Below are 12,222 nucleotides of genomic sequence, written 5' to 3'. Positions count from 1 at the left end.
AGATGGTGTGTTACACTCCAAGGTGTTCCCCAGGTTTCCTTGCCATTGCTTCGGTCTTCAGACTCTCGTTTAGTAGTTGTAGAAAACTACACTGCATTAGGCCTGCAAAATGGGTATCGGGTGGAGAGAGATGGTGTGTTACACTCCAAGGTGTTCCCCAGGTTTCCTTGCCATTGCTTCGGTCTTCAGACTCTCGTTTAGTAGTTGTAGAAAACTACACTGCATTAGGCCTACAAAATGGGTATCGGGTGGAGAGAGATGGTGTGTTACACTCCAAAGTGTTCCCCAGGTTTCCTTGCCATTGCTTCGGTCTTCAGACTCTCGTTTAGTAGTTGTAGAAAACTACACTGCATTAGGCCTACAAAATGGGTATCGGGTGGAGAGAGATGGTGTGTTACACTCCAAGGTGTTCCCCAGGTTTCCTTGCCATTGCTTCGGTCTTCAGACTCTCGTTTAGTAGTTGTAGAAAACAACACTGCATTAGGCCTACAAAATGGGTATCGGGTGGAGAGAGATGGTGTGTTACACTCCAAGGTGTTCCCCAGGTTTCCTTGCCATTGCTTCGGTCTTCCGACTCTCGTTTAGTAGTTGTAGAAAACTACACTGCATTAGGCCTACAAAATGGGTATCGGGTGGAGAGAGATGGTGTGTTACACTCCAAGGTGTTCCCCAGGTTTCCTTGCCATTGCTTCGGTCTTCCGACTCTCGTTCAGTAGTTGTAGAAAACTACACTGCATTAGGCCTACAAAATGGGTATCGGGTGGAGAGAGATGGTGTGTTACACTCCAAGGTGTTCTCCAGGTTGCCTTTCCAGAGCTTCGATCTTAATGCTCTCGTTTAGTAGTTGTTGGAAACTACACTGCATTAGGCCTCCAAATTGGCTATGGGGTGGAGAGAGATGGTGTGTTACACTCCAAGGTGTTCTCCAGGTTTCCTCGCCATTGCTTCGATCTTCCGACTCTCGTTTAGTAGTTGTAGAAAACTACACTGCATTAGGCCTACAAAATGGGTATGGGGTGGAGAGAGATGGTGTGTTACACTCCAAGGTGTTCCCCAGGTTTCCTTGCCATTGCTTCGGTCTTCCGACTCTCGTTTAGTAGCTGTAGAAAACTACACTGCATTAGGCCTACAAAATGGGTATCGGGTGGAGAGAGATGGTGTGTTACACTCCAAGGTGTTCCCCAGGTTTCCTTGCCATTGCTTCGGTCTTCCGACTCTCGTTTAGTAGTTGTAGAAAACTACACTGCATTAGGCCTACAAAATGGGTATTGGGTGGAGAGAGATGGTGTGTTACACTCCAAGGTGTTCCCCAGGTTTCCTTGCCATTGCTTCGGTCTTCCGACTCTCGTTTAGTAGTTGTAGAAAACTACACTGCATTAGGCCTACAAAATGGGTATCGGGTGGAGAGAGATGGTGTGTTACACTCCAAGGTGTTCCCCAGGTTTCCTTGCCATTGCTTCGGTCTTCAGACTCTCGTTTAGTAGTTGTAGAAAACTACACTGCATTAGGCCTGCAAAATGGGTATCGGGTGGAGAGAGATGGTGTGTTACACTCCAAGGTGTTCCCCAGGTTTCCTTGCCATTGCTTCGGTCTTCAGACTCTCGTTTAGTAGTTGTAGAAAACTACACTGCATTAGGCCTACAAAATGGGTATCGGGTGGAGAGAGATGGTGTGTTACACTCCAAAGTGTTCCCCAGGTTTCCTTGCCATTGCTTCGGTCTTCAGACTCTCGTTTAGTAGTTGTAGAAAACTACACTGCATTAGGCCTACAAAATGGGTATCGGGTGGAGAGAGATGGTGTGTTACACTCCAAGGTGTTCCCCAGGTTTCCTTGCCATTGCTTCGGTCTTCAGACTCTCGTTTAGTAGTTGTAGAAAACAACACTGCATTAGGCCTACAAAATGGGTATCGGGTGGAGAGAGATGGTGTGTTACACTCCAAGGTGTTCCCCAGGTTTCCTTGCCATTGCTTCGGTCTTCCGACTCTCGTTTAGTAGTTGTAGAAAACTACACTGCATTAGGCCTACAAAATGGGTATCGGGTGGAGAGAGATGGTGTGTTACACTCCAAGGTGTTCCCCAGGTTTCCTTGCCATTGCTTCGGTCTTCCGACTCTCGTTCAGTAGTTGTAGAAAACTACACTGCATTAGGCCTACAAAATGGGTATCGGGTGGAGAGAGATGGTGTGTTACACTCCAAGGTGTTCTCCAGGTTGCCTTTCCAGAGCTTCGATCTTAATGCTCTCGTTTAGTAGTTGTTGGAAACTACACTGCATTAGGCCTCCAAATTGGCTATGGGGTGGAGAGAGATGGTGTGTTACACTCCAAGGTGTTCTCCAGGTTTCCTCGCCATTGCTTCGATCTTCCGACTCTCGTTTAGTAGTTGTAGAAAACTACACTGCATTAGGCCTACAAAATGGGTATGGGGTGGAGAGAGATGGTGTGTTACACTCCAAGGTGTTCCCCAGGTTTCCTTGCCATTGCTTCGGTCTTCCGACTCTCGTTTAGTAGTTGTAGAAAACTACACTGCATTAGGCCTACAAAATGGGTATGGGGTGGAGAGAGATGGTGTGTTCCACTCCAAGGTGTTCTCCAGGTTGCCTTTCCTGAGCTTCTATCTTCAGGCTCTCGTTAAATTGTGGTTAAATGGAACAACTGCATTTGGCGTACTAGTTGGTTTGGGGCCTACTAACAGTGTCTGCCGCTCCTTGCTGTTCTCCTGGTTTCCTGTCCTGAAATTCCGTTTTCAGGCGCTCGTTAAGTAGTTGTTAATGTTAGACTGCATTTGGCCTACTAGTTGGGTTGGGGCCTACTATCGGTGTGTGCCACTCCTTGCTGTTCTCCTCCACTGAACAAAGCTGTGCCGCCTGTTTACTACGGTTGCCAATTTTGAACTGCATTTCGACTACTTACTGATTTGGGCCTACTCTCTGTGTCAGCCTCTCATTCCAGTTGTCCTCCACTGCAATGCCCCCTGGTTATTCCTGTGTTACCAATTTTGAACTGCATTTAGCCAACTTTATTCTTTGGGCCTATATCTGTGTTTCCTCCTCATCCTGCCCATTGCCCAGCCAGTGATAGATGAGTCTGCTGGTACATTGACCCATAACGCAACATTCCCCGTGCATGCTACACAACAACATTGTGACCCTGCTGAAAGTCAGGTTGCTCTTCCCGCATACCATACCACCTTACACGGGGACAAAGAGGAAGGTGCAGATGAAAGTGCAGGTTCCTTCATCAGGTGGGGGGAGGAATACTAGTTGGTGACGTCACTGGCACAGGGCCTCTCATAGTACGCAAAAGTGTTGCTGCCGATGGGAGGCGCCCCCGCCGTGCAAACACACCGCTGTACTTTGAGGGGCCCTGTGCCAGTGCCAGTGCCAACGAGTGGGCCCCCCCTGCTTGCTCAGGTTCACAACACTTGCAAAGTTGAAATACTTACCTCTCCCTGCTCCACTGCCGTGACGTGGTCCAGATTGCCTGGGCCCACTAATTACTTGAACCAGCCCTACCCACCACAACTTTAGCCAAATGACCCCCAATTTCAAATGCCTTCCAATTATTATAAGGTAAATTACGCTTGACAAGCTTCATTAAGAAGAATGGATGGTTTTGACATTAAAATGGGCACTCTAGGTGTTTTCCTGGCCCCCACTCACTGCCGACTATGCTGCCCCATTGACTTGCATTGGGTTTCGTGTTTCGGTCGATCCCGACTTTACGTCATAATCGGCCGATTTCACTCGACCCGACTTTTGAGATAGTCGGGTTTCGCGAAACCCGGCTCGACTCTAAAAAGGTCAAGGTCGCTCAACTCTAGTGAAAACAATTAGAAAATTTGTAAAAAAAAATAATGTTTTGCCCTTCTCCGAGACACGTAACACTTTCAATATTCAGGATCTGGAGCTGTGTGAGATGTTATTATTTGCGCCCTGAGCTGACATTTTTGCTGATACCATTTTGGGGTAGATACGATATTTTGATTGCCTTTTATTGCATTTTATGTCAATGTTGCGGCATTTCTGAATTTTGATTTTTTTTTCTTGTTACGCCGCTTACCGATCAGATTAATTTAATTTATAGTTCGCCGTGTATACTGCCATGTATAGTGAAAATCTCGATCTCCTCTGAACTTTGTGAATATTTCTTCCAGCAATATGCGCTCTTGAAAGATGATGATGGAAATCGATATTCTGATAAAAAATGATTTTATTTCAAACTAAAATACAACCGGTTTCGAATTCTTGGAGTCTTCCTCAGGTATAATCTCCTCTGAACGCCAGCTAAGCATTTCCTTCCACAGGAGAATCATGATGACAAGCACAGAGGTCATCAGCAGATCCCACGCTGTCATGGCAACCCATTGGCGTCTTGCGATCATGTCACAGGTGCACATGGAATGACTCGCCCCCCTGCCTGCGTGTGTTTATTGCTGTTGTCAGAGATTGACAGTAGCATTTAATAGATTCGCTCCGCCTGCAGCTGTTAAAGGCACATGATGGCTGCTTAAATCAGCCATCATCTGCTGGGAAAGATGTGGGCTCCACTTGCAAGCCATCATGAAAGTCAGGGACGCGACGTAGTTGTATGTTATATGTCTTGAAAGAGTTAAAGGGAGTTGTCATACCAAAAACTTGATTTTATACTACTTATATTGTCCTATAAGGGACTTAACCGTTCCCTTGGGCTTAGAAGTTGAATGCTAATGTCAACTCTAAAAAGCCATGATGAAATTCGACACGTTACAAGATTTACAATGGCTATTTCGACAAATACCATAAAGTACTCATTATTACACAAGTAATAATTAAATAAAGCATTATAAGACAGTGATTATAACAGGGCGAGAGGGCAGGTGATGTTATCTCCAGTTCTTCTGGTGAGAGAAAGGGAATGAGAGATAAGACAGCTACCTCCTCTATATAAGACTGACCCTGTAATGGGGATCCCATAATGGGGAATGTGGAAACTAAACCACAATAAAAGGGGGTAACCACAGTGTGAATACCTGTAGTATAATGACATCTGTCATACCTCAAAAACTATTATATTCAATGTTTTGTAGCCAGCGTAGCCAGTAGTGATGAACGAGCATGCTCGGATATTGTTTTATGCAAGCATGCTTGGGTGTTATCCTAGTGTCTTGGGCATGCTCAAGTAATATGCTCAAGTCCTCATGGCTGCATGTTTCGCATGCAACACATGTGTGGGTATGACCTGTTTTGGCAATCCCCACATGTTTTGCCGCTATCTATCAGCGGCAAAACATGCAGCAATGAGGACTTGAACATATTTCTTAAGCACTCTCGAGATATTCGTATAACACCCGAGCATGCTCAGATAAAACGATATCCGAGCATGCTCGCTTATCACTAGTAGCCAGTTCTAATAATTCACCAATTCACAGTTTTTGGTTCTAAAAACCACTATTATGTACAGTAGCTAAGCCCACTGATCCAATTATATATGTATAAACACCTTGTAGTAATAATCTCTTAAACCCACTTACTACTAACCAAAAAGTGATGAATATATATAAAGAGAAAGATATTATAAAGAGAGAGTACTTAAAAGCTATACATAACATCAACATTAATAACTAACCATTAAAAATGTTTTTTATTATATTTGGACATAGTAATTGAAATCAACCTATAACAGAAAAAAATCTACAAAGGCATTATTAAATAGACTTCTTGAGTCTGGGTCCCCAGAGCAGTATTAGTTGGCCAACAGGCCATTGTTTGCCAAATATTTTGGACACTCTGTGTAGGGGTCCCGGAGCAGTGGAACCAGGGTCATGCGGACCCATGTTTAAAGAAACTTGGTCACTCTGTGTCTGGTCCCCAGACCAGTGGTAACTAAACGGGGTCATCCCGTGGTTGAAGTGGAGAAGGACTGTACCCATGGACAGTTGGGCAACTACTTTTATTTTGATATTGGTTTGTGGCTGACCACCACTGTTGCCGTGTGTGCTGGGTCATGCACGCTATTCTTTCTGTTTTCATTGTGATTGACCTAGGTTGCTATACACACAGCCCTGCCCTGCCCCCGGCTCTGTTTGATTTGTGCACCTGTGTCTGGGCCTGTCTCACTCTTTATCTGTGGTGTTGTGAATTCTGTTTTCGAACTCCCTCCTGTGGTCATGAATGGTACTTCGGCGAGTTCTGTCCATTAACTCCCTCTGGTGGCTGTGAGTGGAGCTGCTGCTTCTGAGGTTCCTTCCACAGGTGACGTAGTTTATTCTTTGGCTGGCTGTTCTATTTAACTCCACTCAGATCGTTACTCCATGCCAGCTGTCAATGTTCTTGTACTGGTTCAGTTCGCTCTTGGATCTTTCTGGTGACCTGTCTACTTCAGCAGAAGCTAAGTCCCTGCTAGCTAATTATTTGTTCATTGTTTCCTTGTCCAGTTGGCTATCATGATTTTGTCTTGCTAGCTGGAAGCTCTGGGATGCAGAGTGGCACCTCCGCACCGTGAGTCGATGCGGAAGTCTTTTTGCACAATCTGCGTGGTTTTTTGTAGTTTTTTGTGCTGACCACAAAGATACCTTTTCTATCCTCAGTCCGTTTAGTAAGTCTGGCCTCCCTTTGCTGAAACCTGTTTCATCTCTGTGTTTGTGACTTTCATCTTAACTCACAGTCAATATATGTGGGGGGCTGTCTCTTCCTTTGGGGAATTTCTCTGAGGCAAGGTAGGCTTTATTTTCTATCTCTAGGGCTAGTTAGCTCTTAGGCTGTGAAGAGGCGTCTAGGTCGTGTTAGGTACGCTCCACGGCTATTTCTAGTTGTGTGACAGGATTAGGGGTTGCGGTCAGCAGAGTTCCCACTTCCCAGAGCTTGTCCTGTGTGAGTTTAACCATCAGGTCGTTCCGGGTGCTCTTAACCACCAGGTCCATAACACTGTGGTGCTGGTCAGGCAGTGTGGAGGTTGGATCTGAAATGTCTATGCTTGGACTTGGTCGACCTTTATCTGCGCGTACCCTTTCTGGCGCCATGAGAGTGATTCTGAAATGCTACAGGTACAGTTTGCATTCAATATGGTCCCGCATTTAATACACTTAGGCTACGTTCACATTAGCGTTGCGCCGCCCTGCGTCGGCGACGCAACGCGCGACGCACGGAAAAACGCGCGCAAACGCGCGCAAAAACGCGCGCGTTTTGCGACGCGTGCGTCGTTTTTGACGAAAATCGGACGCACAGAAAATGCAACTTGTTGCATTTTCTTGCGTCCGACGCTAGCGTCGGAAACGACGCACGTGGCGAAAAACGCCACCCAAAAAACGCACGCGTCCCCTATGTTAAACATAGGGGCGCGTCGCCGCTGCGTCGCCGCTGCGTCGCCGCTGCGTCGCCGACGCAACAGCGGCGCAACGCTAATGTGAACGTAGCCTTAGGAGGCCTTAATGGCACAGCGAATATAAAAAACATAAAGTGGGATTAATGTGGTCTCGCTTCCAACACATTTAGGAGGCCGTAATGGCACAGCGAATATAAAAATCGTAGTGTAGGACTGCCCCATTATGAGAATGCCTTGGCGTGGCGGGGTGGCTCAAAGAATTGATCAATTGTTTGCTAAATGTCTCATTTTGATATACAGTTAGAAATCAATATGTGCATGTGCACTTTTTGTATTGCATTCTGACCATAAGCAGCGCTGGCTTCTCCCCTTTTATTTTAACTACTTGTGTGGGCAAAAGGGCCAGTTTAACCCCTTCATGACCTTGGGATTTTCCGTTTTTCCTTGTTCGTTTTTCGCTCCCCCCCTTCCCAGAGCCATAACTTTTTTATTTTTATGGCCAATATGGCCATGTGAGGGCTTACTTTTTGTGAAACAAGTTGTACTTTTGAACAACATCATTGGTTTTAGCATGTCGTGTACTAGAAAACGGGGAAAAAATTCCAAATAAAGTGCAATCCCACACTTGTTTTTTGTTTCGCTTTTTTACACTAAATGTTAAAACTGACCTGCCATTATGATTCTCCCTGTCATTACGAGTTCATAGACACCAAACATGTCTAGGTTCTCTTTTATCTAAGTGGTGAAAAAAAATTCCAAATGTTGCTAAAAAAAAGAAATTGTGCCATTTTCCAATACCCGTAGCGTCTGCATTTTTTATGATCTGGGGTCGGTTGGGGGGCTTATTTTTTGCGTGCCGAGCTGGCATTTTTAACGATAGCATTTTGGTGCAGATAGGTTCTTTTGATCGCCCGGTATTGCATTTTAATGCAATGTTGCGGCGACCAAAAAAACGTAATTCTGGCGTTTCAAATTTTTTTCTCGCTACGCCGTTTAGCGATTAGGTTATTCCTTTTTTTTATTGATAGATCAGGTGATTCTGAACGTGGCAATACCAAATATGTGTAGGATTGATTTCTTTTATTGATTTATTTCGAATGGGGCGAAAGGGGGGTGATTTAAACGTTTATTTTTTTTATTTTTTTCACATTTTTTTCAATTTTTTTTTTTACTTTTGCCATGCTTCAATAGCCTCCATGTGAGGCTAGAGGCTGGCACCACTTGAACGGCTCAGCTACATAGCAGCGATCATCAGACACATATACATATACACACACATACATACACATACATACACACATATACATATACACACACATACATACACACACATACACATACAGACACACACATACATACATGCATACACACATACATACACACATATACACACATATATATATATGCATACATACATACATATACAAACACACACATACACACACATACTGTATACACATACACACATATACACACATACATATGGAGCACCCCGTCGGGGCCGTGGGGGGGATGTCACGGTGGCTGACCCGGTCCGTGGCCCTGGGACGTCCGTGTAAAAGGGAAAAGTCTTTAAAGGGATAAAGTTTGTGTTCGTGACGCCACCTGTGGTATTCGGTCAGGATGACCGACGCTGCTTTAAGGGGTCCGCTGGGGTGATGTTATGGCAGCTAGATGGTATACCTTCCCACAGGTGAAGTATGTCCCCAGGGCTTCCCAGTGTGTAGATGGTGGATGGTGAGAGGCACAGAGAAGAACGAGGACACAAGGTTGCAGTCTCTTTACCTTTTTACTGAAGGTTTCAGCATCCACAGTCCAGGGCACAGACCACAGGGCAGACAGAGTCCGGCCGGTTTGGAGGCAAGTCCAGAGTCCCCTTATCAGGTAGAAATCAGTAGCCTTCCCCTAGCGCTGTGGTGTTGTAGTACCTTACTGCTATGCTTCTCATAAGGTCCTCACAGATGTTGTAGATGTTATGTCTCCCTGTCCCCCAGATGGATATGACAAACCCGTATGACCGGTGGCTTGAGGTGTTTAACAGGGACTCTATCATGCCCCAGCCTCTAAGGGGTGCCACCTTGCCTCCTGAGTATAGGGGTGGACAGGTAACGTGAAATTAGCTGTCCTGCCGGTCTCTGGAGCAAGGCATAAAGGATCGTTGCTCCCTCCGTGTTCCGGCTACCGGGATCCTGCGCCTCAGAAGGAGGCAGCCTGTGTAGGGCAGAACTCATCTGATATCCACTCCATTGCTACGACTTCTTCACCCTCTCTGCAATACAGTTCTCCTTCAATGTCTCTTTCTGGATGCTGCCGCACTCAGGGCAGGCACAGCTCCGTGTCCTTCTGTCTCGAACTCTGACAGGATCCCGCCCCTGTCTGGGACCAACTACCTGAGCAAAGCTCAGCCAGCAACTAACTAACTTCCTCCCCAGGTAACCAGTTTTACCTAAGTGTGAGAAGTGCCCTAATAAATAGGAGCAGAGCTCCCCCTGGTGGCCTGGAGTGCGAAATGTGTTGCATGTTTGTGATACCTGGATTCAGTTGTCTTTCTTTGCCTCCAAACGTAATATCACTCCCCCTAGAGGAAAATGACATTACTGCAATGACCAGGACCCAGGGGCGCTGCACTTACACACACATATACATACACACATACACACACACATTCATACACACACATATACACACACATACAGACACATACACATAAACATATACACTCATATATATACACACGCATACACACATGTACATATACATACACACACATACATACACATACACACACATTTACACACACATGTACACACACATACATACACACACATATACACACACATACAGACACACACACACATACACACACATGCATACACACATACATACATACACACCTACACACATACATGCACACATATACACACACATACATACACATACATACACATGCATGCACACATACATACACACACATACATATATACATACACACACATACACACACACATATACACACACGCACATACACACAAACACATACAGACACGCACACACACATACATACATACACACACACATACATACACACATACATACACACATACACATATACACACATACATACACACATGCACATACAGACATGCACACACACATACACATACATAGACACATACACATACAGACACACACACACTCACACACACACATACATACACATTCACACACACACACATACAGACACACACACATTTACACACATGCTCCTTGCAGAGAAGATGCTTTGCTGCCTTGCACTTATATAAGAGACCCCGTAAGATCACTAAAAATACATACTTTTCAGAACCTCACAGTGAAATGTCGCATGATTTTGTCACACTTATTGAAACAACTTTATTTAGACATTTATTACAAAAAATGTATTAGGCTCGGTTCACATTGTGTTATTGCGATCCGTTTAACGGATCCGTTACTATGCGGCACTAATGCATAGCAACGGATGCGTTAACGCACCCATTGACTTCCATTAACGAACACATCCTAACGCATGTCAAAATCAGCACGCTTTAGCGATGGTCCGTTATTTTGTGATGCACCTGAAAACGCGGTTTACTGCGTTTTTGGGTACGTTACGGCAAACGCTGAGTGAACGGAAGCGTTCGCTCTGTATAGAAGACTATGGCTAACGCATGGCGACGCAATGCAACCATGTGTTAACGCATGCATTGCCGTGATCACCATGCGTTAGACAATTTTGGGCCACATGGTTAGTGCATCCGTTTAACGGATCCATTAAACGGATCGCAATAATGCAATGTGAACCTAACCTTATCACAGTGACAAAGCAAACAGTAAGAATAACGCTATTTTATACATGTATATGTGACTACAGAATAATAATAACAAGACAAAGGAAAGAATGAATGAAGTAATTGCATGAATATTAATAAAAACTATTTTAACATAATAAGTTGGTTCCACTGGGGCTCGAACCCAGGACCTTCTGCGTGTAAAGCAGACGTGATAACCACTACACTATGGAACCACTGTGTCAGAGCTGGGAGGAATTTGCTATGTAAGGAAAACTCCCAAGGTCTGTCAGTGACTCCCGCGCATCGTGCTCGTGGCTATAAAACTGCACAATAAGATCATATAACACGATATCCTCCAAACAGAATGGCGTTAGATGCAATGACGCAGCTTGGTTAAAGACGGCTCTATATATAGTTCTGTAGTCGGTAACGTGTCATAGTTCATGTGTATCCTCTAATTTTATGGATTCCATCTACAGCCGCCGCCGCATTCACCGATTTACATATTAATTCGTTTTATTTCATTATGTTTGTAGTTATGTCGCAAATTCATGGGCGAACATCATACAGCCTTCTACCACTAGATGGCGCACACAGCCTGAGGCAGCAGCAGGGACTGCAGCAGGGTCACACGTGGTATCAGGGGCCTCTGTGGTGGTCGTGGCCATAGCGACATGGGGGCAGGAAACTCAGCATGAGGACCAAGGTGTTATAAGTGTGGCCCACAGCTTTGTGTCCGAATTACAGCTCTGACAGCACATTATTATAGTATTATTATCATTACTAGTGCTGCTGTTATTACTCATGTAATTATTACTACATATATTATTACTATTATTATTATTATTATTAATAATGGTATTGTTACTAATATTATTACAACTATTATTATTACCATTAATGTTAGTGTTACTATTATTATTACAACTAATTATTACAACTAATTATTATTGTTATTATTATTTGTTTTTACAGCGCCATTGGTGCTGTACATAAGAATACAATTACATAGAAAATAGAAATATACTGTAGAATACAATTAACAAACTAACAGTGACAGACAGAAAGTACAGAAAGTAGAGGGCCCTGCCCTTGTGGGCTTACAGTACAG

General features: G+C 44.5%; 1 non-coding gene across 1 annotated transcript; it reads right to left on the bottom strand.

Annotated features, from left to right (window-relative positions):
* Positions 1-11,271: 11,271 nt before the first annotated feature.
* TRNAV-UAC (transfer RNA valine (anticodon UAC)) lies at positions 11,272-11,344 on the bottom strand. Its single transcript has one exon. It is a non-coding gene; the product is annotated as a tRNA-Val (tRNA).
* Positions 11,345-12,222: the final 878 nt, after the last annotated feature.

This window comes from Ranitomeya imitator, chromosome 3 (assembly GCF_032444005.1).
Source record: "Ranitomeya imitator isolate aRanImi1 chromosome 3, aRanImi1.pri, whole genome shotgun sequence".
Taxonomy (NCBI): domain Eukaryota; kingdom Metazoa; phylum Chordata; class Amphibia; order Anura; family Dendrobatidae; genus Ranitomeya; species Ranitomeya imitator.
The sequence above is the reverse complement of the archived record's forward strand: the minus strand, read 5'-3'. Positions and strand labels throughout refer to the sequence as shown.